This window comes from Triturus cristatus, chromosome 6, assembly GCF_964204655.1.
Source record: "Triturus cristatus chromosome 6, aTriCri1.1, whole genome shotgun sequence".
Classification (NCBI taxonomy): Eukaryota; Metazoa; Chordata; class Amphibia; order Caudata; family Salamandridae; genus Triturus; species Triturus cristatus.
This window is the reverse complement of record NC_140589.1, coordinates 935,603,400-935,629,420: the sequence shown is the minus strand read 5'-3', so window position 1 is coordinate 935,629,420 and position 26,021 is coordinate 935,603,400.

The following is a 26,021-nucleotide window of genomic DNA, read 5'->3' as shown; positions in this document are numbered from 1 at the left end:
TGGCTCTACACTGATGATCTCGTTTACCAGCACTTCTAACTCACTATCTGTGAACTTTGGATTTTTCTTTGGGGGCATGGTGATGGGTGGTGGTGCTAAGGGGTTGTGTGTGTGAGGGTGCAAGTGAGGGTGGGTTGGTTTTGGTTTTGCTTGCTGTATGTGTTTGTGCTTTTGGATGAGGTGCGGATAGTGTGTGGGTTGTGTGATGTGTTAGTTGTGAGTGTGCCTGTGGTTGCTGTGTAATGGTGTTTGCTGCTGGCTGTGTCTCCTGTTTGCAAGGGATGATGGTAGTGATTGTAGTCCTTTATATAGTTGAAGTTGTGGGTGTGTCTTTGTCCCATGTTTTTTTATTTGGTATTTATTGGCTTTGTCATTGCTTGTTTGGTCCTTTTTTTGTCTTTTTTCCTTTGGGTATTGTAGGTATGAAGGAGACGTTCATGTGACGGAAACGGATGCTGCTGATGTCTCGTGCGGGCTTCTCCGCCTCGTTCACGCTGCCTAACTTCTATGTTTGATACGCGTCAGTCGCGAAGGTCTCTATTGCTTGTGTGCCCGGTTTTCTGTACGTGTCGGTCGTGCAGCTTGGTCTACGTGCGAGTCGGTCTGGTTTTCACGCATTGCATTGTACTGCAAGGATCGGACCTCGCTGGTACGGGTCGGTTGGATTCATTCCGGGTTCGTGTAGGTCAGTGAAATTAGCGTCGGTTTTCCGGCCGGATCACTATTTTCCCTACTGTTCGGTCGTACAGCTTGTATTCCGTACGTGTCGGTTGTAATTCACTCGCGTTGCATCGCACTGCACGGGTCGTACGGCGCTGGTACGTGTCGGTCGGGATTTGGTCCAGGTCCTTGTCGGTCGGTTCGTTTTGCGGCCGGTATCGGACTCGGCCCCTAAATCTAATAAAAAACATTATATTATAAATTAAAACATTAAAATATTTAATAGTTTTTAAAATTACATTTTGCACTCCATTGAGTGCAACAGTAGGGAATGTGTTGGATTGCGGAGGGGTAAAAATTACTATTCCCACTCCAGTGGGTGCAACAGTAGGTAAAGTGCTGTATAGCGGAGGGGTAACTAATACTATTCCCACTCCAGTGAGTGCGACAGTAGGGAAAGTGTTGGATAGCAGAGGGGTAAAACATTTATATTTCCACTGGAGTCATTTCAAAATTTAAAACATTTAAAAACAAATTAACAATAACACAAAAGATTAAAAAAAATATGAGTTTTAAATATTACAAAAGATAGAAACAGATTAGAATGTTAAAAAGATCAAACAAAGCTCAAACAAATACCTAAAAAGATCATTTAAAAAAATAATAAAAAAAAAAATGTTTTTTATTCAATACGTTTTATAAACAAAAACATTAATTATTACATAAATGTAATATTTTGTATTTCCTACCCTATAACACCACACAAATCACAACCCACATTAAAAAAATATATATATACCTCCATAATTAACAATTAAACAAATATTCTTAATTAAAAAAAATTAAAACAAATAAATCTTAATTTACTTCCCAAACCTTACCCCTAAAAAACCAAAACACAGTAAACACTCACCATGAATATTTATTAATCGATAAATTAATATTAATAATCAAAGCATTATTAAACATAAATTACTTTCCACCCTCTACCCCAATAAACACCATAACCCACATCTAAAATCATTACACAATTTCCATAAAAATTTTACATTAATAAATTAGAAGAATTTATTTCCACCCTTTACCACTATATACCCCACAACTTACATACAAAATTAATTACACAGTAGCCATAATTTAAGTGTGATTAATTAATTAGCATTAATTAACAAACAATTATTAATTAATTATAAATACATTACTTTTCACCCTATTCTCCTATGAACCCCACCACCTACCCCTAATGAATGACACAAATAACATAATTAGTTATACATTAATTAATTAATTAATAATGATTAACAACCAATTACTAAATATTTTATAATAAAATAACTCTTCCAATTAGCACTATAAAATATCAATTAAATAAATAATAATAAATACAAAATAGTAATACATTTATTATAATTAAATTACTTCCCACCCTATTCCCCTATAAAATCCACCACCCGCTCCTAAAAAAATGACACAATTAACATAATTGCCAATTAAATAATTATTAATAATTATCAGCCAATTAATTAATAATTAATTAATTCCCACAATTAACACTATAAAATCTAAATTAAATAAATACAATCATAAAAATGTACAATTAATTTATTATAATTACAATATTTCCCACCCTATTCCCCTATAAACCCACAACCAGCTCCTAAACAAATGACACAATTAGTACAATGTACAATTAATTAATTAAAAATAATTAACAACTAATTAATAAATAATTAATAATAAATTAATTCCCACAATTAACACCATACCATCTAAATTAAATAAATACTCATACATAAAAAATTATCATTAATTTATTATAAGTAAATTACTTCCCACCCTATTCCCCTATAAACCCACAAGCCGCTACAGAACTTAAAAACACAAAATTGAATTAAGATAAAATTAATAACTACCAAAGATTTAACACATATATTAAAAAACAAAACAAATTCTTACACAAAAAAATAGACCACATACTTTTAAAATACATCCTAAAATACATAACACTGATTAAAACAGCGGTATTTTAAACAACTTTATTATTGCAAACGATATTAACAACTTCGATATTCACACAAATGATATTCCTTACCTGCAAGTCCATATTCTTGACTATAATATTTTTTCTGTCGATATTTCTGTATCACGATATTTGAAACTCGATATTTGTGCTTGTCGAAATTTGTACACGATATTCCGTCTGTGCACCGCTTGTGCGACACACAGATGTAGCCTTTCAAACTTGTCTCAGGCCTGCCACTGCAGGGCCTGTGTGCACAATGTATTGCCACTTTAACTTGGCATTTGAAACTACTTGCTAATCCTTAAAACCCCTTTTAGTACATATAGGTCACCCCTAAAGTAGGCCCTTGGTAGCCCTATGGGCAGGGTGCTGTGTAAGTAGCCTTTCAAACCTGTCTCAGGCCTCTGCCACTGCACGGCCTGCACATGCAGTTGACTGCAACAGTGACGTGGCATGGCAAGTGGTGGCCATGTATATACTCACCTTTTACTACACATAGGTCTCCCCTAAGGTAGGCCTTAGTTATCTCTTTTAGCAGGGTGCGGTGTAGGTAAAAGGTAGGACATGTGCCTTTATGTGTGGCAGGTCATGGTATCGACAAACAGCCTATTTAATTTTTCACTGCTGTGAGACCTACTCCTCTCATAGGCTAGCATTCGGAACTCCCTTATATACTTTCAAGCCCTAATTACTCATCAGAAAGGAGTGGCGTTGCCATGTTTGGTATGTTTAGAATACTGGTGATTAATCCTGCTTACTGGTGTAGTTGGATTTTACATTACTATTTTAGAAATGCCGCTTTTAGAAAGTTCAGAAACAGAAAAACAGCGGTGTTGCACTCAATTGCACAAGAAAGTAAAACACTGTATTCAGCAGAAACAAATATACTAATTACAGTGTGCACCCTCTGAGGTGGTTCTACCCAACCACCTGATTCAAAAATGAAGAGATAAATAAGACCCAAGTCTTAGACAAAAGGTGCACTACTATTATACACTCTAAGAGTGTCTACCACATAATACACTTATAGTAAACTTGTTCAAATCAATAAACAGACATAATAGAATCACAACAGAGTCCAATTAATAACAATATTTCAATGAGTTGTCCTTGGCACAGTTATTTTGTTGCTCCTTCGTTATTTATTATTCGGACGCAGGTGTTTCATGGGACAAACAATTCATCATCTTTTAGATGTCATTCATATAGTTCCTGCGTGGATTATTATGCAAGTCCCAAGGCATTTCAGGTATCCAAAAACCCTTCTTCAGGTTATCTACAAACAAATTATAATAACAATGAGCGTACTTTATATGAAGCCAATCGAACCATTCAGTTATACCAAATGGCCCCTGTTTCCTGTGAGGTGGACTTCAATTACAAAATGTGCGAATCTCCTACAATGAAAACCAAAACAACAGCCCTACTTCAACTGATGCAAGAATCATATGAGAAAGTAGAAAAAGTAAAGGAGGAAAATGTGAAGGAAAAAAGAAAGAAGCCAAACTGTGAAAAATATGTACCAAAACCCGCATCTAACGTGCTCATCCCCGAGCAGCACAGTCTATACGACGAACTTGATGCAGTACACGTGTCCCTGGCAGCTAGCTGTAATCACATGCATATACGTGAACCGACATGCAAACCCATGCATCGATATAAGCCACTCCACTATCAAAATGAAATACCTACACGCTAGGCGATTTGGCAGCCAGTATCAACTGTCTGATTTCCCAATGAGTATAACTTTTACTGTTCCTGCACTGGCACCAATACAGAATATGGTCAACCTCAGATGGTTCCTGCTCGAATGTCAACTATATCCAGGTCCATGTAGGTCCCCCAGCATGTAGGGACGACTCCAACTATAACACAAAACCAATTGATTGGTCCCTACACACATATCCAAAATAACCACAGTGACTGTCAGTGTAAAAAGTCTAAAAGTTTATCCAACTCAGCCGAACTCCTGTGTAGGATGTTGTGTACTCCCCAGTCAACTGAGTCCTCAACTGACTCAACAATCTGTTGTGAAAGACCCCAACCAATACTTGCTGGACTCTCCAATGTGTACAAAGTTGTAGTCAAAAGTAGAGCACCCCCGCACAATGGGAGCAGCTCCCGCTGAAAATTAAACGGAACAGTCTAATATTTCTCATTCACGTTTAAATTACAGGCATGAATCCTAGTGCTAGAGGCCCGCGGAGATCCCCCGCTCTACTCATCAAACCTTCGCGGGGTCACAAATTGTAAGGCTCATTAATATTAATGAGCCTCTTCTAATTTGCAAGCCCATTGTGAATGCCAGCCCTCCAAGGGATGGTGGCCTGCTGGGCTCAGCAGACCACCATGTCTGGAACTGCTTTTTATTAAAGCACCTTTGTTTCTCAATGCAGCCCGTTTCCTTAACCGCTTCGGTGCTCATGACGAGCACAGCTCGTCATGAGGCCCAGTGGAGCTGGGCTCATGACAAGCTGGGCTCATCATAATGGTCGCGGCCCTCCCACGCGTGATTGATTCCCCGCCTGTGTGGGAGAATCAATCAGTGGGAAGGGATTGTGACGAGCTCAGCTCGTCATGAGCACAGCTCCACTGTGCCTCATGACGAGCTGGGCTAGTCAAATTTTGTTTCATTTTTTAAGGGCAGGGACCACTGCCTGCCCTTAAAAAGTTATTTTGTATGCAATTGCAAAGGGGAAGGGGCCCCCTGGGGACCCCTTCGCATTTGCAAATGCCTTACTGCCTACTTGAAGTAGGTGGTAATTGAGAGTGTTTTGCGACCGCAATTGCGGTCGCAAAACATTACTAAATTGTTTTGAGACTCGCTATTTGGAATGGAACGCCCCTTCCAAATAGCGAGTTGCAAAACCTATTTAGCGAGTCGCAAACAAATTGTGACTTGCTAATTAGGATATGTACATGGCTCAATATGTTTTTGCATGCGCAAACAAGTTCACAAACCCGTTTGCGCATGCAAAAACGGGTCGTACATCTGGCCCTTAGTGGATACCACAACACAAGAAGGTCTGGGTGTGACATGGGATACCTCTGCAGTCATCTGCATACTGATAGTTTTCTTGGGCTGGGAGAGGAGGTTCACGCATACATTTGTATGCATTGTGTCCTGCCCTCAAACAAAGGGATAATTTACTCCCTACTGACCATCTGGAGCCAGGGCTGGGTTGATTGTTGATTCTAAGGGTTCCTTTGAAGTCACCCCTTCATCAAAGAGATTTTTGAGTATAAGTACAGGGGTTCTGACCCCATGATGTTAGACACTGTGTAGACTTGTAACCAGACGTTGCTGGCTCTACAGTCTGCACATTGCCAGAGGAATGCTGTGCTGCCAGAAAAAACCACCATTTGTGTTGGCCTGCCGACTGCTGGGCTGCAGGAGGCACTGCCACTATTTATCTGGCCCTATTTGCTGGCCTGCTTCCTGTCTGCTTGCTATTTGTGCCCCCTGTACTCTCTGGGGACTGGTTGCTTGCCCTCTCCCTGTTCTTTTGGGATCTATGAGGATTCCATTAAGCAATACTTAGAATCGGCCGTGGACTTGTCAGTCCGGCCATCGCAAGCTTTTTAATCAGTGTGTGCTAAGTGCCATTTATTGCACCTTTTAATCTACACCAACATGTGGTGAGCATTGCCCCAGGATCTCCAGATAGCATGATAAATAGCTTTCACCTTTATGAAGGAGTAGCAAGTGTTTTTCTCTGGTGTGACCTCCCCTGGTGACGGAACAGCGACGTGCGACCTGCCTGGGGTCGATGTTGTGCCGTGGCTCCTAGCACAGCCGTTTTTTTTCAAAGAAGCACAGCCCCGGTAACTAAGGGTGGGCCAAAGAAGCAAGGATAGTTTGTCATCTTCGCCTAGCCTTCGTTGACAACAACAATGACTGAAGATGGAGGTGGTGGTCCCATGGGCTGAGAACAGCCTCGGAGAGGCATCCCTCACAATCTTTTTAAAAGAAGATGGCCCCAGGGAGGTAGTGGTCCCCGGGTGTCTCTGACACCCCCAATACAACTTGATTATGGTCCCAGTGAGGTGGTAATCTCCAGAGCCAGGGGAGAGGTCCAAGAAGCCACCCATAACCATCCATAATCCCCAGGGCAGTGGTGATCCATGGGGCATGGAAGGTCCATGAGATTCCCCTGATTTAGTTGTGGAATATGTTCCTGGGAAGGTGGTGGTCCCCTGGGTCCGGGGGGTCCTAGAGGCCCTCCCATTTAATCACAAATAAACTCTGGGGTGGTAGGCCCCGGGGCATTAATAATCCCCAGGATGGGTGGAACATGTGCTTCCCTTTCCTTATTTACAAAATGCCCCCAGTACTTGTCCCACCCGGGGACCAATTACTAACTAGGAGCAGGAGTCTGTGCTTCAATTGTTTTTCATTTTCAGTGGGACCCACGGATTTGATGCAGCTCCTGCCAAAAATGAAACCAAAAAATGCTTTTTGGGCCCTGTGGGGTCCCCGGGGGACTCCACCAAGAGGCCTAAGGGGTCAGGGTATTTCTGTTCTGACCCCATTTCTTTTTTTTTACATTATTTTTGGGACTCGGCTGAAGCCAAGCCCCAAGATGGTTGCTAACACTTCCTGGTTTGAAATGATGGCAGCCAATCAGATCTCAGCATGAGATCGGGAGGGGGTCGCAGATCATCCGCGTCCCCATATATACAATTAGAAGTTTATTTTTATAACTCTGCAACTACTGAACGGATTTATGAGTGAAATCTGAGCCTAACTATGACGTCCCTGTAACCTTTGGTCTTTTCAGTAAAAATATATATTACCTACTGGCAATCTCCAGTAGGTAGTTATAGTAAGGACTGAGTTTCCATAGGAAAATAATTTTTTGACCTACCTATATCTTTGGCGTCGTTTACAGTGATTCTTGATGTGTATAGAAAGTTTCAATGTGATCCATCAAGCAGGAACCGAAAAAAAGGGAGAGGGTAAAAAACCATGCGTTTGGGGGCGTGGCTTGGGCGGCAGAGCTAATGGCTGCCTGATTCCGTCGCTCTGTCGGATTGGAGAAAAGAACATTGCTCTCCCGCCGCATAAAGGATCAAGAGGAGCCAAGTGAAGATCCAGCCGTCAGAAGGTTCGCTGCTAAAGTGGATACCTTCATCACAATCGGCGGTGCCCTAACGGGGTAGAAATTCGAGGTTGTGTCTCGCCAATAGGAGCGAGTCGCGGGGGCTTAAAATGGCGGCAATGCAGCAATCACAACCGGAGACAAACTGAAACTGAACTGAAATCAAGAGCACCCAACTGAAACGCCAACATAAGCACCCTTACCCGCCAAAAGGGTGAGTGAGCATCCACCAAGGATGGTTAAGGTAAGCTAAAGCCATTCAGATTATTCTGGCAGGTGCCGTGCGACTGATACACACATGCCCGCTTCAGCAATGATGGCTAGTTTTTAAATGGCGGCAGATTATTAAACCTCCCTTTCACCAAATCGGCCAGGGCCAAGAAACCATTTTGCCACTTCAGTGAGCGCTGCAACTGGCGAAATCTGATGCACGTAAGAGAACTGTGGTTTTTACCTATAGCTACTTTGCAGTCATGAAAGCGGCAGATAAAATGGTGGGTACCAGAAGAGTATGAGAAGAAAGGCTTTACTCGATTGCGAGATGCGGGTGTTATGCATATGGTAGCCAGTAATGTAAGCGGAGCCGAACGATCACGACACAAATGAAGCAATTGTGTTTTTATTAAGTGTTCAGACTTAGCGCTAAACGAGAATAGCACTGCCGCGAGTCAAGAGCTGAATTCCAACAAAATGGCGCCTGCCCAACGAGGTCTATAAGAAGGTCCGAGCTTCCCGATGCATAAGCTCAGCTAATAGCGTATGTGCCGCATGCTTGCTTTATGTACTTGATTGGGAAACAAGGAGACCCTACCCACAAGGAGCCTGGGTATTATGTGCTGTAAGGAAACAATAGCTCATGTGGATTAATACTTATCAATATAGTATGTATTCTAAAATAATGATCAAAAAAGAAAAGGGGATTACGAGAGATGTCAGAAGAAAAGGCAAAGCCATACACGTTAGGTCTTTTTGTGAAGAAAGTTCTTCGTTTATATTACTAGAATATTTACACAGGAAGTGGACATAAATACACAATACAAATTGACATTAAACATGCAAATTACAAATTACAAATTAGTGTCCCAATGAAAAAAACCTAAACAGACAAATAACATAAAATGCGACATACAAACAAGGTTTCCATTTCTCTTTACAAAGGCAATCACAAACAATTAATGATTCAAATTAGCAACACTTAAATATTATAAGTGTTGATTTAGTGATTTGCCTATCGCGTCAACGGCGTTTCGACCCTATTCCAATTTAAAGGGTATAATATTTAAGTGTTGCTAATTTGAATCATTAATTGTTTGTGATTGCCTTTGTAAAGAGAAATGGAAACCTTGTTTGTATGTCGCATTTTATGTTATTTGTCTGTTTAGGTTTTTTTCATTGGGACACTAATTTGTAATTTGTAATTTGCATGTTTAATGTCAATTTGTATTGTGTATTTATGTCCACTTCCTGTGTAAATATTCTAGTAATATAAACGAAGAACTTTCTTCACAAAAAGACCTAACGTGTATGGCTTTGCCTTTTCTTCTGACATCTCTCGTAATCCCCTTTTCTTTTTTGATCATTATTTTAGAATACATTCTATATTGATAAGTATTAATCCACATGAGCTATTGTTTCCTTACAGCGCATGCTTGCTTTAAACACGAGCCCCCGAAGACCTAAAAGCAGACTTAACATTGCCAGGAGAGTACTGTTAGCGGGCCACCTCCTGATTGTACTGGCGTGAACCTGCCTGATCCCAACATGGTGACCATCAGGAATAGAGGATAACCCCATCCGTCAAAGTGGAGCCGGTGCACGAGGCAGACACATCTTAATCAGCGTGAAAACTTTAAAATTGCTACATAACACGCATGCAGCACGCTACTGCTTTGCTTGTCGCGAGTCAAGGCATGAGCGGCTAAGGAGCCCAATGCAGATTTGGCTCGGAAGCGTGTTGTTACCTGGGTCTGCGAACACCAAGCGCTACCCTCCTGTCAAGCGTACAGGCTCTGGTTGCACTACTTGAGCACGGACACGCTAGCGGAGAGAGTCGCCCATTAGGTTTCTCATCAGCGCAAACTTGCTGGTCCTAAAGCTGGACCGAGAGCGGCTCCACCTGCTAGCTAGCACTTCATACTCAAGAACAAAGGGGAATTACAGACATTCTAAAGACATACTCCGCACACAATAAGACACTTGCAGAGGCCGGCTACCAAAGATTGTAGGGCATCAAGACCAAAGGTGCAGCAACCCATCACCCGCAACCCATCACCCGCTGCCCTCAACCACTCTAATGCTCCTGCTACGAACCAACAGCTTTACCCTTGGCTTTACACCAACTCCAGCACTGTATGTTGCAATTACAGGTGTACCAGCAGGGCCAGCATACTCGCTATTAGATAAGAGAGGGTCCACCCCAGAAAACGCACGTCAAAATACAGGAGCCACGCTGTCCACGTGACGCCAGCTGGAGGGAGACTAACAGAAGGACAACTGGACACACAATTTGAACCCAGGAGCCTCACAAGGTGACCCACAAAATCATGGCCGAAAGGGAATCCAAGCTACACCAACAAAAAAGAAGCAAAGCAGATCTAATACCCTCAGACTCTCCACTCAAGATGAAACCGGACATCAACAGCACCGTGGACAGAATATATGACGTTACTTCGCATGCGTTTAGTACGCATGCCATTACTATGCGTCGTTAGTACGACCGCGTTTTTAGTTCGCATACCTTTCCTACGCAATTCGGAACAACGAATTGCAGTAGGGGGTGCTGGATGTTGGAATAGTATAATTTACTATTCCAACTCCAGTCTATGCGGACACTAGGGAAGGTGTTGGATTTTAAATCCAACACCTTCCCCCCCTAACGCAAGTCGCTGTTCCGACTTGCTTAGGAAAGGTATGCGAACTAAAAACGCGTGCGTACTAACGTCCGCGTAGTAACGGCATGCGAAGTAACGCATGCTAAGTAAACGCCGTTTACCCCCTGGACATGATCCTAAGGAAGCTGGCAGAGGTTCACTACCTTGCAAAATCAACAAAACAAACCACTGACGCTATTCAACTTGAAATTGCGGCCATTAGACCCGATCTAAACACAGTGAATATTAGACTAGCAGTGGCTTAGCAAAGAATTAGTGATATAGAAGATACTGCCGGCAACTCAAGTCGGGAGCTGAAGGCCTTAACAAAGCTGACCTCAACACTACAAAAACAAGCAGCGGAGCAGGAAGACCGTAATCGTCGGGGGAACATTTGAATACTTGGGGTCCGGGAGGGCTCGGAAGACCCTGCAGGCTTGTGCCGGGCATTCCTTGAAGACTGGATCCCTAAGCTTACCAACCTAAAGTTCGACCAACAGTTCGAACTGGCTCATGCGCACAGAATGCTCTCTTTTAATTCCAGGTCAAGACGAGGACCCCGTCCGATTATCTGCAAAGCATTAAGATCTCAGCACACTAATACTATCCTCAATCATGCACATAAAAATCAACAAATTGTTTGCAACGGACATAAAATCATTTTCACACAAGATTACTTGAAGCCCACCGTCGACACCAGGAAAGGATTTCTTACCCAACGTGACAAATTAAGGAACAATAACATCCCGTTCTCCTTCATTGGCCCGGCCAAATTCAGGATAACCGATGGTGGAAGACACCACTACTCCACTACTTCAGCGATCCTAAGGATCTGGCGTCATTCTTGGAAGGCCCAACACCTCAGGACATGGAGGCATCTCAACCCACCACTAACAAAAGAAGATCTTCTTCAGACCCAGGCAAGGGATGCACTAAGACACTGCTTCTTCGCCGGACAGGCTAAGTGCTTCTAACCATTATCTACCTCATGTTTTGACACTCTCTGTGATGCTGGCATCACGACTACTGAAGTTGCCATAGTTCTTATGGTCCTGTAGGCATATCTTCCTTAGATTCTATATACCTATTATGTTTTTGAACACTATATTTTGAGATGTTAAGTCCTGTAGACTCACTGTTTTACTAATATGGGGAATACATCTCCTTCAGTGCCTCGCTATATGCTAGCTACATATTGGCTCACGTATAGATATAAGGAGATTCACGACTTAAACTTTCATAAATAGATAATCTCTATGAGACGGAAAGACGATCCTGCCGTCGCACCTCCTACATTCGAAGCTCTACAGGGGTGGGTAGCAGGGAGTGGGGGGGGAAGAACCCCAGAAACTCCAGGAAGATCTCTTCAATGATTATATAAATGCCTTTGGGGTTCTCAGTCTTTACCTTTTCTTTTTTCTAGCTTCCTTTTTCTTTTTCACCTTCTCTCCTTCTCTAGGCGGGGCTCGGAACTGTGTAATGCATGGACAGCTAGGTAGATTGGGCAAACGTGAGTATCCGAAATGTGGGCTGTACTGTTTAAAACGTACCAAGAAAATGCATAGGAACTATCCCCGCTGGGGGGGCATGGTAGCGGCCATTGTCATTAATTTCTCTCCCGGGACAGGTAGTGCCCTTAGGCTGTTATTCTCTTTACTCAAAGTATCTAATTCATATTCCCCTATCTCATGGCCAGCAATAATACGTTTGCCCTAGCAACTGTTCTCAATATACTTTCTCTAAATGTCAAGGGTCTGAATCACCCAATTAAATGCCATAAAATCCTGGATTATCGGGCCAAAACCAAGGGGGATATCATCCTATTACAAGAAACTAAGCTGTCACTGGAAGACGCCAAACTTATTAGAGGTAACTGGATCTCACAAATAGCCTGTTCTCCCGCGGATAAAAAGAAACGTGGAGTGATAACATTGATATCAAAGAATTCCAATATTTCGATAGAAGCCCAGTCGCACGATGACGAGGGCAGACTTCTAATCACACACCTGAGGAAGGGAGAAGACCTACTTCATGTAGCAAATATATACGGCCCCAACGCTGACGACCCAGTCTTTTGGACTGAGGTTTCCAATAAGCTGGAAGTTTTCCCACTAGAGGGGCTCATGGTGGTAGCAGGAGATTTCAACATTCCATTAGATCCTATAATAGACAGACAATGCGCCTGCCGCTACTAAACCACAAACTCGCATGCAGTACTACAAAATATCTGCTCTAAATTTAACCTTAAGGACGCATGGCGCCTTCAACATCCAGACACTAGGGACTACACTTTCTACTCTAACCCTCACAAATCATACACCAGGATAGACTATATTCTCATCTCTGGCACACACACAAGATTAATTGAACACTCAAACATAGCTCCTAGGCTAGTGTCTGACCACTTGTGTATTAGCCTAAAACTAGCCGGTTGCCACAATGAGTCCGTCCCTAAGAGATGGCGTTTTAATAACGATGTACTTTCTGTCCCTGTAGATATTAAGAAGATCAAGGATGCAATAGTAGACTACCTTAAACACAATGACAATACTGAGACCAATACAGAAACTCTCTGGGACGCGGTAAAGGCTACTATTAGGGGCACAATAATTCAAATCAAAACAAAAATTAACAAAAGTACAGATCTGAGACTAACTCAGCTTGAGCAAGAGATTAAAAACTTAGAATTTTCCCACGCCTCGTCTTTACATGATAGCAAGATCCTCACACTCCTAACACAAAACAAATATGAGTATAACAACATTTTAAGCGAAAGAGCAGGACTGTGGGTTAATAAGTACAAAACCCTCAACCTATGCAAAGCTAATAAAGCAGGGAAACTCCTTGCCTCCTATCTCAAACACAAACAGAACCAATATGTCATCCCAGCCATTAAAGACGCTAACAAGCATACTTACACCGAACACAAGGACATTCTTAAAACCTATAGAGACTTCTATGAGGAACTCTACAAAAATGATCAGACCCTCAATGTAGATATATGTACCAAATATCTCAATAGACTCAACTTGCCACAACTAAGTAAGGAGGACACAATTAAACTAGGACAGTAAATCAACAGCACAGAAATTGAAAAGGCAGTTAAATCATTAAAAGACAACAACGCCCCTGGGCCAGATGGGCTCACGGCCTCTTTCTATAAAACCTTCCTTAACCAGCTAAAACCAACCATGAAACAAGTCTTTAACCACACAGCATCTAAAGGGATCACATCAAACACAATGTCAGTGGCTAACATAATAGTCATTCCGAAAGAGGGCAAGGACCATCTATTACCGAAAAACTATAGACCCATAGCACTTATTAACGTAGACTGTAAAATTTACGCTAAGATTTTTGCAGTCAGACTCAATACCCTCATCCCCAAACTAATAAGCAACTCCCAAGTTGGTTTCTTATGCTCACGAATGTCCAATGATAATACCGGTCTTTTATGCCACATCTTAGAGGATACTGCCACCAAATCCGAGCCTGCAGTAGCAATCACACTAGATGCCGAGAAGGCCTTTGATAGAGTCTCCTGCGCCTTCTTGGAACGATGTATGCACTCTTTTAACTTAGGTGAGAACTACATCCGCATGGTTATGGCCCTATAGAAAATACCATCAACCTGTATTGCTGTTAATGGCTCACCTTCTGAACCCTTCCGTCTGCAGCAGGGCACTAGACAGGGATGCCCACTCTCCCCATCCTTATTCCTACTGGCGCTGGAGCCCTTGATCCAGGACATCAAGCTAAATCCAAACATAAAAGGGGTCGATATCAATGGCGCCCAAGTGAAACTAGCTGCTTACGCAGATGACATACTAATAGTAACGGAACAACCAAAAACATCAATAACAGCCTTAATTGATACAATCACAGAATATTCAGTCCACTCAGGTTATAAACTTAACAGAATGAAATCAGAAATCAAACCACTAAACGTCCATGGTACGAGAGATATCACGGGGAATTTGGGTTTAACCTGGCAAACAGGCTATATCAAATACCTGGGTATTGAATTTGGCAGCAACCTATTAGACACACTACACCAAAACGAGAAAACAATACTAGAGAAAATTAAAAAGCTGCTGGACTCTTGGTCTCCAAAATTCATCACGTGGTGGGGCAGAGTCGAAACTATTAAAATGATGATCACCCCGATGGTTAACTATCTCATCAGTATGCTTCCACTCCTTCTTACGGATGACTTCCACGACAAAATAGATAGCCTTATCACCAAATTTCTCTGGCGCGGGAAAAAAGCAAGAATTAGTATCAAAAAGTTAAGACTGGACAAAACCCTAGGCAGGGTAAATCTCCTGGACTTTAGGATATACCAGTTAGCCTTCGTGGCAAAACAAGGCACATATTGGATCTCGCCACCTACTGGATACACCCCGATGTCGTTAGAAGTGGAGAGAGCTAGCCTTAATAATCTAAGCCCCTTAGTACTCCTCAGAACAAATAAGCTCTACCCACATACCTCCAAGCCCATCTTTAAAAATACAAAAATTGCACTCCTCAGGGTTGATAAAAAGCTGGAGAATAGTATTAAAGGCTCTAAAATGGATTCACTCTGGTCCAATAGCAAAATAAGGTACCAAGGCAAGAGTTTATCCCTCGACACATGGAGCAATAAAGGTATCCTCTTCCCGTGTCAACTAGAAAAAGGTGCATACCCAGTAACTTTCTCAGAGCTCCAAGCAAGTTATAACCTAGCTGACATTGAATTTTACAACTTCCTGAAAATAAGAACGGCCCTCTCAAAAATCAAATTTTCCTCCGTCTGACCATCAATCCCATTGTTTGTGTCAAACAATGACAAACTAGGCCACCAGGTCTCCCCGATCTATAAGCTCCTCCGCCCGCAGACATCTAATCTCAATAACAAGACTATAGCCTTTTGGGGGCAGCAACCTTCGGTCCCACCAAAGGAACAGATATGGCCCACAGTGTGGAGCTCTGTCTCACATAATAGCATCTCACCAGTCCTCTCTCAAACCGAATTTTGGCTGCTACACAAAGCATTCTGGACACCTGCCCGACTTTTCTCATTAGGCCTCTGAGAAGACGCAACATGATGGAACTGCAACCAAGAAACAGGGGATCTAGCCCATCTTATATTTCATTGCCCAATAGTAAAACCATTCTGGGAGGAAATTTTTGCCTTTTTAAATGGATTGTTTAAATGTACTTTGGTCAAAGAATTCTCCACCCTACCTGTGGCATTCTTGAACGCAAACCTAAGAAACGACTATGATAAAGCCCTACTTGACCTGTTACTAATATCTGCAGTGAAAGTGGTTCTTGTCAATTGGAAGGACACTAGCAAAACTTCCTGTAAATGCTGGATAAACTGGATCACCCACCTCAGAGGGGCAGATAGCATTGCATTACAAAACTCGCCGTGGAAACCCTCAACCAGGATGATGTGGAACACTTTGGACACTTACCTTGACTCTTATGAACCTCCATGAACCTCCATGAACCTCAACTTATGCCCTTATATCATAACCTGTGCCTTACTCTGTATCACTTGCTTATCAGTATGTATTTGTTATTACTTGTACCAGGCGGGTATAGGCTAGACATACCAGAAGGGTCTACCTCCGCACCAGCATATGTAAAACTGAGGAAATATGTGTTACTGCTTGAAATACCGTAGCCCTCTCTTCCTTCTTTCTCTTCTCTTTCTCTCCTTTCCCCTCATTTTCCTTGCCTTTCTCTTCATTCCTTTTCCTTTTCTACTAGCGTTCACTTGGGTTAGATTCTTGTTATCCATGTAGGCGTATTAACACCACTATGCGACTGTGCACGTGATAACTTTGCCTCACACTTATGTTATATTGTTTGCTGACCCTGAGACAGTATTATTTTGTATTTGTATTTCCTTCCCAAACAATTTCAAAGTATTTTGAAAATAAAAAAAAAACACAAAAAAAAACATGGGTTTCCCATGTAAATTCCCATAGGACCTTTAGCTACATCTACTGCCTGAACTGCTGAACTGAATTACACCAAATTTTGCAGAAAGGTAGATGTTGGGCCAGGGAAGTGTCTTCTTTTCATTTGGTCAAAAAGCCAAGGATTACTTGGACATTAGTGTTACACACATATTTCGCTCTTACAGAACCATTCACATTCAGCAGTTACAATTACCTGAGCTAACTCTAACTTACCCTCCTGCAATCCACTGCTTATGACCTCACATATTACTTCACTCAGGCTGTTCTCCCAACAGACTGATGCAGACAACAGATACTGCTCTCATCTTTTTGTTTATTTCCTTATTCCATTCCCCAAATGTTTGCCATGATGCGTTTTGCCCAGCATTTGCGGTTTTGATTACATTGATATATATATTTTTTTTGTAGTTTTATATAGTGCAAACTTGACCTGAAGGTATCAGAGCGCTTTACATAGCACCAGTTGTGTTACATGAGGACACATTCATTTTTGTTAGGTACTGGGAGATTAAGTGATTTTCCCAGAATCAGAGGATGTTCAACGTCATTGCCGAGACCCGAACCCAGTTCCCCAGATACGAGGTCGGCCTCCCTAGCCGTTAGGCTAATTCATCTACATATGTATATATATATATATATATATATATATTCACTTAAAAAACCATAGGTTTCACAAATGTTATAGTTAGCTGGACATTTCACTCGAAAAAAAACAATGAAATTCCCCCGTTATAGTTAGTTCAGGCAACTATAACTCACGCGACCGCAATCCACTGCTGATGACGTCAGATATTACATCACTGTATTTAGACACTTATTTACCCATTTATTCTTCCATTAATCTTTAGCTTTACATATTATTACAAATATTTATTTTACAGAAAGACACATATGTCATCAGTGATGTAATATCTGACGTCATCAGCAGTGGATTGCGGTCGCGTGAGTTATAGTTGCCTGAACTAACTATAAGGGGGGAATTTCATTTTTTTTTTTCGAGTGAAATGTCCAGCTAACTATAACATTTGTGAAACCTATGGTTTTTTAAGTGAATTTGCAAGGTTTTTTAAATGCTAATTCCTAACTATAACGTGTGTGAAACCCATGGTTTTTTTCTGTGATTTTCAAAGGTTTTTTAAATGCTAATTTATTTATATATATTTTTTTTATGGCATTTACAGCTTGCGCGCAACATGCGCGCACTGTGCGTGTACCTTTCCGATTTTTTCTCACCCTTAGGGGTGCTTCAGGGACCCCCTGACAAAGGCTAGGGGGTCAGAAACTCTCTACCCTGCCCCCTTTTCACGTTCTTATATGTTTTTTTTAAATTGTTACCGTGCGCACCCCGCGATTTTTCGAAAAAAAAAAATAATGTTTTTTTCACCCTTGGGGTCCTTCTGTGACCCCCTGACAAAGGCTAGGGGGTCAGGAACTGTCCACCCTGCCCCCTTTTCACGTTCCCCACATTTGTTTTTCACTGCCTCAGACTGCGAGAGACAAAATGGCGGCCGACACTTCCTGATTTCGACCGATTCGAATGTTTACTGACATCTAACAACTATCAGAATTTCGCTCGCGCACGTAACCGTGCGCGCGTATAGATATTGATATGCTTTTAAATGCTTTTTTCTCAGGATATACTGAACAGATTTACACCAGACCTGCAAAAGGCACTTCCCTGACCTGAGGACTACCTCTCTGCCAAATTTCAAGTAATTCTGTTCAGCCGTTCGGGCTGTACCTTCGACTAAAGGTCCTATGGAAAAATGCATGGGGAAAATGCGTTTTGGGACCCCCCTTTTTTCTCGGCCCCTGCTTGTCGAATCACCCCGAGACTTTCAGGGTAGGAGCTGAACGGAGCACCCCATTTGTTTTGAAAATTTCGGCGCCAAAGTTATTCAAAATAGAATTTTGAGATTTCCTATGGAAACACGGTCCTAACTATAACTATCTACTGGCGACCGCCAGTAGATAATATATATATATATAAATATATATATACATCTATATATTACCTACTGGCGGTCGCCAGTAGGTAGTTATAGTTAGGACCACGTTTCCATAGGAAATCCGCAACATTCTATTTTGAATAACTTTGGCGCCGGTCGACGAATCCTCGCGAATTTTTCAAAATAGGTGGGGCGCTACGCTCCGCTCCTACCCTGAAAGTCTCGGGGGGATTCGTCAAGCGGGGGCTGAGATAAAAGGGGGGTCCCAAAACGCGTTTTTCCCATGCATTTTTCCATAGGACCTTTGGACAGGGCTACAGCCCGAACGGCTGAACAGAATTTAATGAAATTTGTCTGAAAGGTAGTCCCCAGGTCAAGGAAGTGCCTTTTGTAGGTTTGGTGTAAATCTGTTCAGTAGATTCTGAGAAAATAGCCTTTAAATCAATATATATATCTGAGCCAGCTTACGGTGCGCTTACGGTACGCTTACCGTACGTGTACGGTGGCGTGCGCGAGCGCGATTCTGATTGGCTCTTAGATCTTAGTAAACATTCGAATCGGCCAAAACCAGGAAGCGGCGGCCGCCATTTTCTCTCTCGCACTGAGAGTGTGGATTAAAACACAAAGCCCAAAAACATGTAAAGGGGCTGTTTTGGATGCTCCAAAACACCTAGCCATGTTGAGGGAGTCCCCAAAGATCCCCCAAGGCCAAAAACGGAATTTTTATTTTTTCGCTAATTTCGCCGATTACGCTTACCGTACGCGTACGGAAAAAAAATAGTAAAAAAAAAAAATTATCCACACTCTCCCCACCCCGTGTGCAAATGGTGCCCGTAGCGCACCATTTGTGCATGGCTTATAACAGATAAGAAAAAGTAAAATATTACCTATCAAAACGAAGTGCATCATATGTCCTCCATGTGCGCACGGTGCGCGAAGCGCATCGTGCGTAAATGGCCCATCTAGCGTAACGTGGGCACGCGGTGCGCGTAGCGCACCGCGTGCCCACCGTGCGTGCACGGCACTAACTGCGTAAAGTGGGCGCGCGGTGCGCGAAGCGCACCGCGTGCTCACTGTTCCGCAGCTCACGGAACGAACTGCGTTAAGTGGGCGCGCACGCCACGAATGGCGTAAAGTAACTTAGCATTTAAAAAACCGTACAAATTCACTGAAAAAACCATAGGTTTCACACACGTTATAGTTAGGAATTAGCATTTAAAAAACCGTACAAATTCACTGAAAAAACCATAGGTTTCACACACGTTATAGTTAGGAATTAGCATTTAAAAAACCTTGCAAATTCACTGAAAAAACCATAGGTTTCACACATGTTATAGTTAGCGGAAATTTTACTGATAAAAAACCAATGAAATTCCCCCGTTATAGTTAGTGCAGGCAACTATAACTCACGCGACCGCAATCTTCTGCTGATGACATATGTGTCTTTATGAAAAAAAAATATTTGTAATATATGTATAGCTAAAAATTTATGGAAGAAGACATGGGCAAATAAGTGTCTAAAAACAGTATTAGCATCAGCAGAGGATTGCGGTCGCGTGAGTTATAGTTGCCTGCACTAACTATAACGGGGGAATTTCATTGGTTTTTTATCAGTAAAATTTCCGCTAACTATAACATGTGTGAAACCTATGTTTTTTTCAGTGAATATATATATATATATATTATCTACTGGCGGTCGCCAGTAGATAGTTATAGTTAGGATCGTGTTTCCATAGGAAATCTGAAAATGCTATTTTGAATAACTTTGGCGCCGGTTGACGAATCCTCGCGAAATTTTCAAAACTAATGGGACGCTCCGCTCCTACCCTGAAAGTCTTGGGGTGATTCGTCAAGCGGGGGCCGAGAAAAAAGGGGGGTCCCAAAACGCGTTTTCCCCATGCATTTTCCCATAGGACTTTTAGTCAAAGGTACAGCCCGAACGGCTGAACAGAATTACTTGAAATTTGGCCATAGGTTTCACATATGTTATAGTTAGGTGGACATTTCACTCGTAAAAAACCAATGAAATTCCCCCGTTATAGTTAGTTCAGATAACTATAACTTGCGCGACCGCAACTCTATCACAAGGATGATTTCATCAGTGATGTCATGAGTGATGCCACTGACCATGTCATGAGTGATGTAATATGTGATGTCCTGAGCAGTGGATTGCGGGCGCGCGAGTTATAGTTATCTGAACTAACTATAACGGGGGAATTTCATTGGTTTATTACGAGTGAAATGTCCACCTAACTATAACATGTGTGAAACCTATGGTTTTTTAAGTGAATTTGCAAGGTTTTTTAAATGCTAATTCCTAACTATAACGTGTGTGAAACCTATGTTTTTTTAAGTGAATATATATGTTGTCTTTGAGTTATCGGATCAACTCCTGCTCACCTCCGTTGCGGACGAAGCTATGGATGCTGCCAGATATGGCCCGTGACTGCACGAGGAGCCGAGTGCACTGTCACTTTGACTCACATCCTGCTGGAATCCTGTATCGGGGGCTGGAGCATCAGGGGGACCCAAGGGAACCTGTGGACATTATTTTTGCCTGACTTGCCCTTCCCAAAACAACGCGCCTTTTCCCTGCAGCCTTCCCCTCGCAACCCGTCACCAGAAACATTGCACGTGACGAGGGGGCGGTATCTTTCCTCCTATGGGGTTATAGCAGGACACATAAAGGCGGGGTCTGAGGTATATTCAGGTAACAGCGGCGTCTGAAGAAGGCTACAACGCCGAAATGCATCATGCCTATGCTGTTTTCAAATTAAAGATTCCCGTGGATTCCCCATTGTGGCCTCTTACCTTTTCTTCATTGGAGGGGATTTGTTCATATATAAATATATATATATATATATATATATTACCTACTGGCAGTCGCCAGTAGGTAGTTATAGTTAGGACCTATTATCCATAGGAAATCCGCAACATTCTATTTGGAATAACAGTGGCGCCGGTTAACGAATCTTCGCGAAAATTTCAAAACTTGTGGCCCGCTCCTATCCTGAAAGTCTCAGGGTGATTCGTCAAGCAGGGGCCGAGAAAAAAGAGGGGTCCCAAAACGTGTTTTCCTCATGCAATTTTCCATAGGGACCTTTAGTCGCAGCTACAGACCGAACTGCTGAACGGAATTACACCAAATTTGGCAAAAAGGTAGCCCTTGGTTCACACTCGTGCCTATAAATGGTGTAAATCCGTTCAGTAGTTCCTTAGAAAATCAAAAGTAAAATCATAGATATATCTATGGGCGCGGTAGATCCGCGCACCCTGCCGAGCACGAGCTGTATGCTAATTGGCTGTCAATACTCCAAACCAGGAAGTGTTGGCAGCCATCTTGTGCCTCAGTAGAACCGAGGCACAAGAAAAGAGAAGAAAAAACGTGCAGAACGCAAAAAGGGGGAAAGGTAGAAACACCCTGACCCTCTAGGCCTGATTAGGGGGTCCCACATGGACCCCTGGGGCCCTCAATTTATTTTTTTTCTTTAAAAAATCGGCAAAATCCGCGCTGGGCGCGCGGATCCTGCCGATAAAAAAATAAAACGAAGCGCAGCCTCCCGCGCTTTGTTGCTAATTTGCACCCAGGGGGGCCAAATCCCAGGGGCTATGGAAGTATTGGGTTGGGGGCTCAAAGGGGCCCCCAGCCCCGAGGACCACCACCCCACGGGGCTTTCTAAATTGGTGGGAGGGGGGCCATGCGGCCCCCCCCCTGGAGCCAATGATGGCCCTGGGGACCGCCACCCCCCAGGGCCGGCTCCTGCAGTGTCCTGGGGTGCACACCCCCGGGACACTGCTGTTTGCTATGGCAGGGCCAGAGCCGCGTGGCTCCCGCCCTGCCATAGCAAACTTGGTTTGAATTTTGAAAGAGAGAGCAGGAAAACCTGCTCTCTCTTTCAAAATTTAAACCAAATTGCTTTCCCACACGGGGAGATGCATGTTAGCAGCTAAGGCAAGCCCGTCTGCGCCCGTCTGCGCCCGTCCGCGCCCGTCCGCGTCCCGGCTGTGGCCGTGGCCCCCCACTCTGCTTCACGGATGGGGGGAACGCGCGCAGCCCTGATGTACGTTAGGGATGAGCTATGTAACTTGTTCTTATCTGTATGCTCCTCTCACCCTCAGTTCGATTTGGCAGATGCTCAGGAGCATATTCTGTTCTATATGTGGCTTTTGTCTCCCGGTCCCCTCCTCGACTGTCTCATTCGCCCCAGGCAGTCGGCCAAAGCAGGATACGACTCCGCCCATCTCTGCCGCATTAATTAATGTACATTCACTTAAAAAACATCACGCCGACATCTCTGAGCTCCTTTCGGATCACCCGGTTGATCTTCTGTTTCTTACGGAAACGTGGCTCGATTCCAACGCTGACCCTTTTATCACCCTGGCTATCCCTCCGGGGTACAAAGTTGCTAGGGCCGACCGATTAGATGGAAGGGGGGGTGGTGTTGTGGTTATTTTCAGAGAAAGGTGGGAGCTTATTAGGGGTGAGTCTTATGATTGGGGGCCTGGAGAAGCGTTAGACTTTAGCATCAGGCTGTCCCCTCACTTTCTTTTAGGGGGGTCGCTGGTCTATCGCCCCCCTGGCCTGGCCAATGCCACCATTCTGGAGTGGGGTGATAAGCTAATTTCTAGGGCGCTTCGTTTCCCCCATTTCCTATTCCTCGGCGACTTGAATATCCATTTGGATCAGGGGTCGGGTACTGATGCTATGCTTCTTAAAGATATGCTTCAGCTTGCCCAGTTATCCCAATGGGTTCTTCTCCCCACACATCAGGCTGGACACATCCTTGATCCTATCTGCTCTAATTTTAACATTCTGGCAGAGGATCCTCTTCCCCTTGTGTGGTCGGACCATCTCATTACTTTTTTCTCCTGGAAGGCTGCCCTCCCCTTGCTGCAGAATCTATCTCGCGGAAACCAACCTTCAAAAAGGTGGATCCCACCTCTCTGGCTGGGGCCTTGGCGGCTTCTAGGCCGTCCCTTACGGGTGATCTTGCAGAGAGCTTGGCGACTTTTACTAACTGGCTTGACAAGTCTATGTCTTCGCTCGCCACTCCCACTTCCTCCCGGTCTTCGAGAGTTTCGCCATCTAAACCTTGGTTTTCGCATGATTTACGCCTGCTCAAACAAGAGTGCAAGAAGCTGGAGCGGATTTGGCGTCGTCAAAAGTATTGTCCTTTGGCCAAGGCTGCTTTGAGGGCCAGGCAAAAGATCTATTACTCGGCCATCCTCCTGGCTAAAAAACAATACTTTACTGACCGTATTGAGCAGGCTGGCAATAATTCAAAGGAGATATTCCATATAGTCCAGAGCTTCACAGCCCCTGCTGCTCTTAAGTGTTCGGGCCCGGTCTCTGTTGACTGGTGCAATACCCTTTTCTGTTTCTTCTCGGATAAAATCCGGTTGATACAGCAGTCCTTAATGGTATGTGCAGCTCCATGGCTGGATGACGGACAGACGGTGCCTCTTCAGGGTGCCTCAAATCACGTCCTGTCGGTCTTCTCGCCGGTTGATCCCGCCAGCACTCTCAAACTGCTTAAGGGCCTCAAGTCCGGCTCCCCCACTGATTGCTGTCCAGCTAGATTGTTGGCAGCGGTCGCAGAGACCATTAATTCGGAGGTCAATGTCATTATCAACCTCTCTCTTGAGGAGGCTTGGGTTCCATCGGAATGGAAGCAGGCCAAAATTCTTCCTTTATTGAAGAAACCGGCCCTTGACCCCTCACTGCCCTGTAATTACCGTCCTATCTCCCTCCTCCCCAGCCTTGCTAAGGTATGTGAGAAGGCAGTGACTAGACTACTCTCCGATTTTGTGGAAAGATCTGAGGCCCTGCACCCAGCCCAGTCTGGGTTTCGGGCTTCTTATAGCACGGAGTCGGCGTTAGTTGAGATCTCGGAGGCAATTCGGGACTGTTTAGATGCGGGTGGCAGAGCAGCTCTGGTGATGCTTGATCTGTCAGCCGCATTTGATACGGTGCCACATGCCAGACTGCTTTCCCGCCTCTCCGAGATTGGTGTCTCTGGCCTGGCTTTAGCCTGGCTGAGGTCCTTTCTGGAGGGCCGTACCCAACAGGTTTGGCTGCCCCCCGCTGCCTCACTTCTACAGGAGGTCTCTACCGGTGTCCCCCAGGGCTCGTCACTTAGCCCCCTCCTTTTTAACATCTATGTTACACCGCTGGTCTTCTTGGCCGAGAAGCTGGGGGCTAAGGTGATAGCCTATGCTGACGACACCCAGCTTCTTTTCACCTGGAGCAAGGGGGATGATTCCGTGCTGCCTGTACAGAAGTGTTTGTCCTCGGTATTTGGTTGGCTTGCCAGGGCTCAACTCAAATGCAATGAAGACAAATCGGAGATTCTTCTTTATGGTAACTTCCCCTCGGACTTCAGATGCAAGATTTGGCCCACGGACCTTTCCCCCCCCTCTTCCAAGGGGAGCTCCGTAAAAAATCTTGGAGTGAGGTTCGAGGACAATCTGTCTTTCTCGGTCCAGGTGAAGAAGATCTCGGGTGGTTGTTTTGGCCTTCTTAAGGTTCTCAGGAGTTTTCTCCCATTTCTCCCTAGAACGGCGAAGGAAACGGTTGGAAACGGTTGGAAACGGTTGTAGTCCAGGCGGTTGTCCCGCCTGGACTACGCCAATGCCCTCTATGCTGGCCTGCCTGGCTACTCCTTGAACAAACTTCAAGTGATCCAGAATGCGGCCGCTAGGCTCATTCTTGGTATCACTAGAAGGTGCAGTGTCCGCTCTCATCTTCAGGCCCTGCACTAGCTGCCCCTGATTGAAAGGGTTAAGTTCAAGGCTTTGGTCATTGCCCACAAGGTTCCGACTAGAACCCGACTAGAACCCTTCGCTCATCAGCTCTTTTACTTGCGAGGGTTCCGCGCTTCTCCCGGTCTAGGATTGGGGGCAGCTCGCTTGCTGTCAAAGCTGCCGCTGCATGGAATTCTCTCCCATTTTTCCAGCGAAATACCCAGGACCCAGGCTGTTTTAAGCATCTCCTTAAAACTTATCTGTTTCCATAAGTCTTTTCTTGCTCTTACCTTGGCTCTCCCCCCTCTTGGGTTCGCGCTGGGACACTCTTCGGAGTAACTACTGCGCGTTATAAAAATATTTTAACATAACATAACATATAGACACTCATGTAGCTATTTGCAAACCCATGCAGCCACTTACACACCAACAGACAGACGGATACAGCCATTCACACAGTTTAGTCACTAACCCATGTATTCAGTAAGATACATTTAATCACTCACTTATATAGTCAGTCACGCACCAACAAAATCATCCATTCACACACTTATACATCCACTCATTCTTCAAAATGCCTTTCCCTATATATAATAAACATATTTAAACTTTACAGAAACACACAGACACTGGATGATGTCATCAGTGATGTCACTGACCATGTCATGAGTGATGTAATATGTGACGTCATCAGCAGTGCA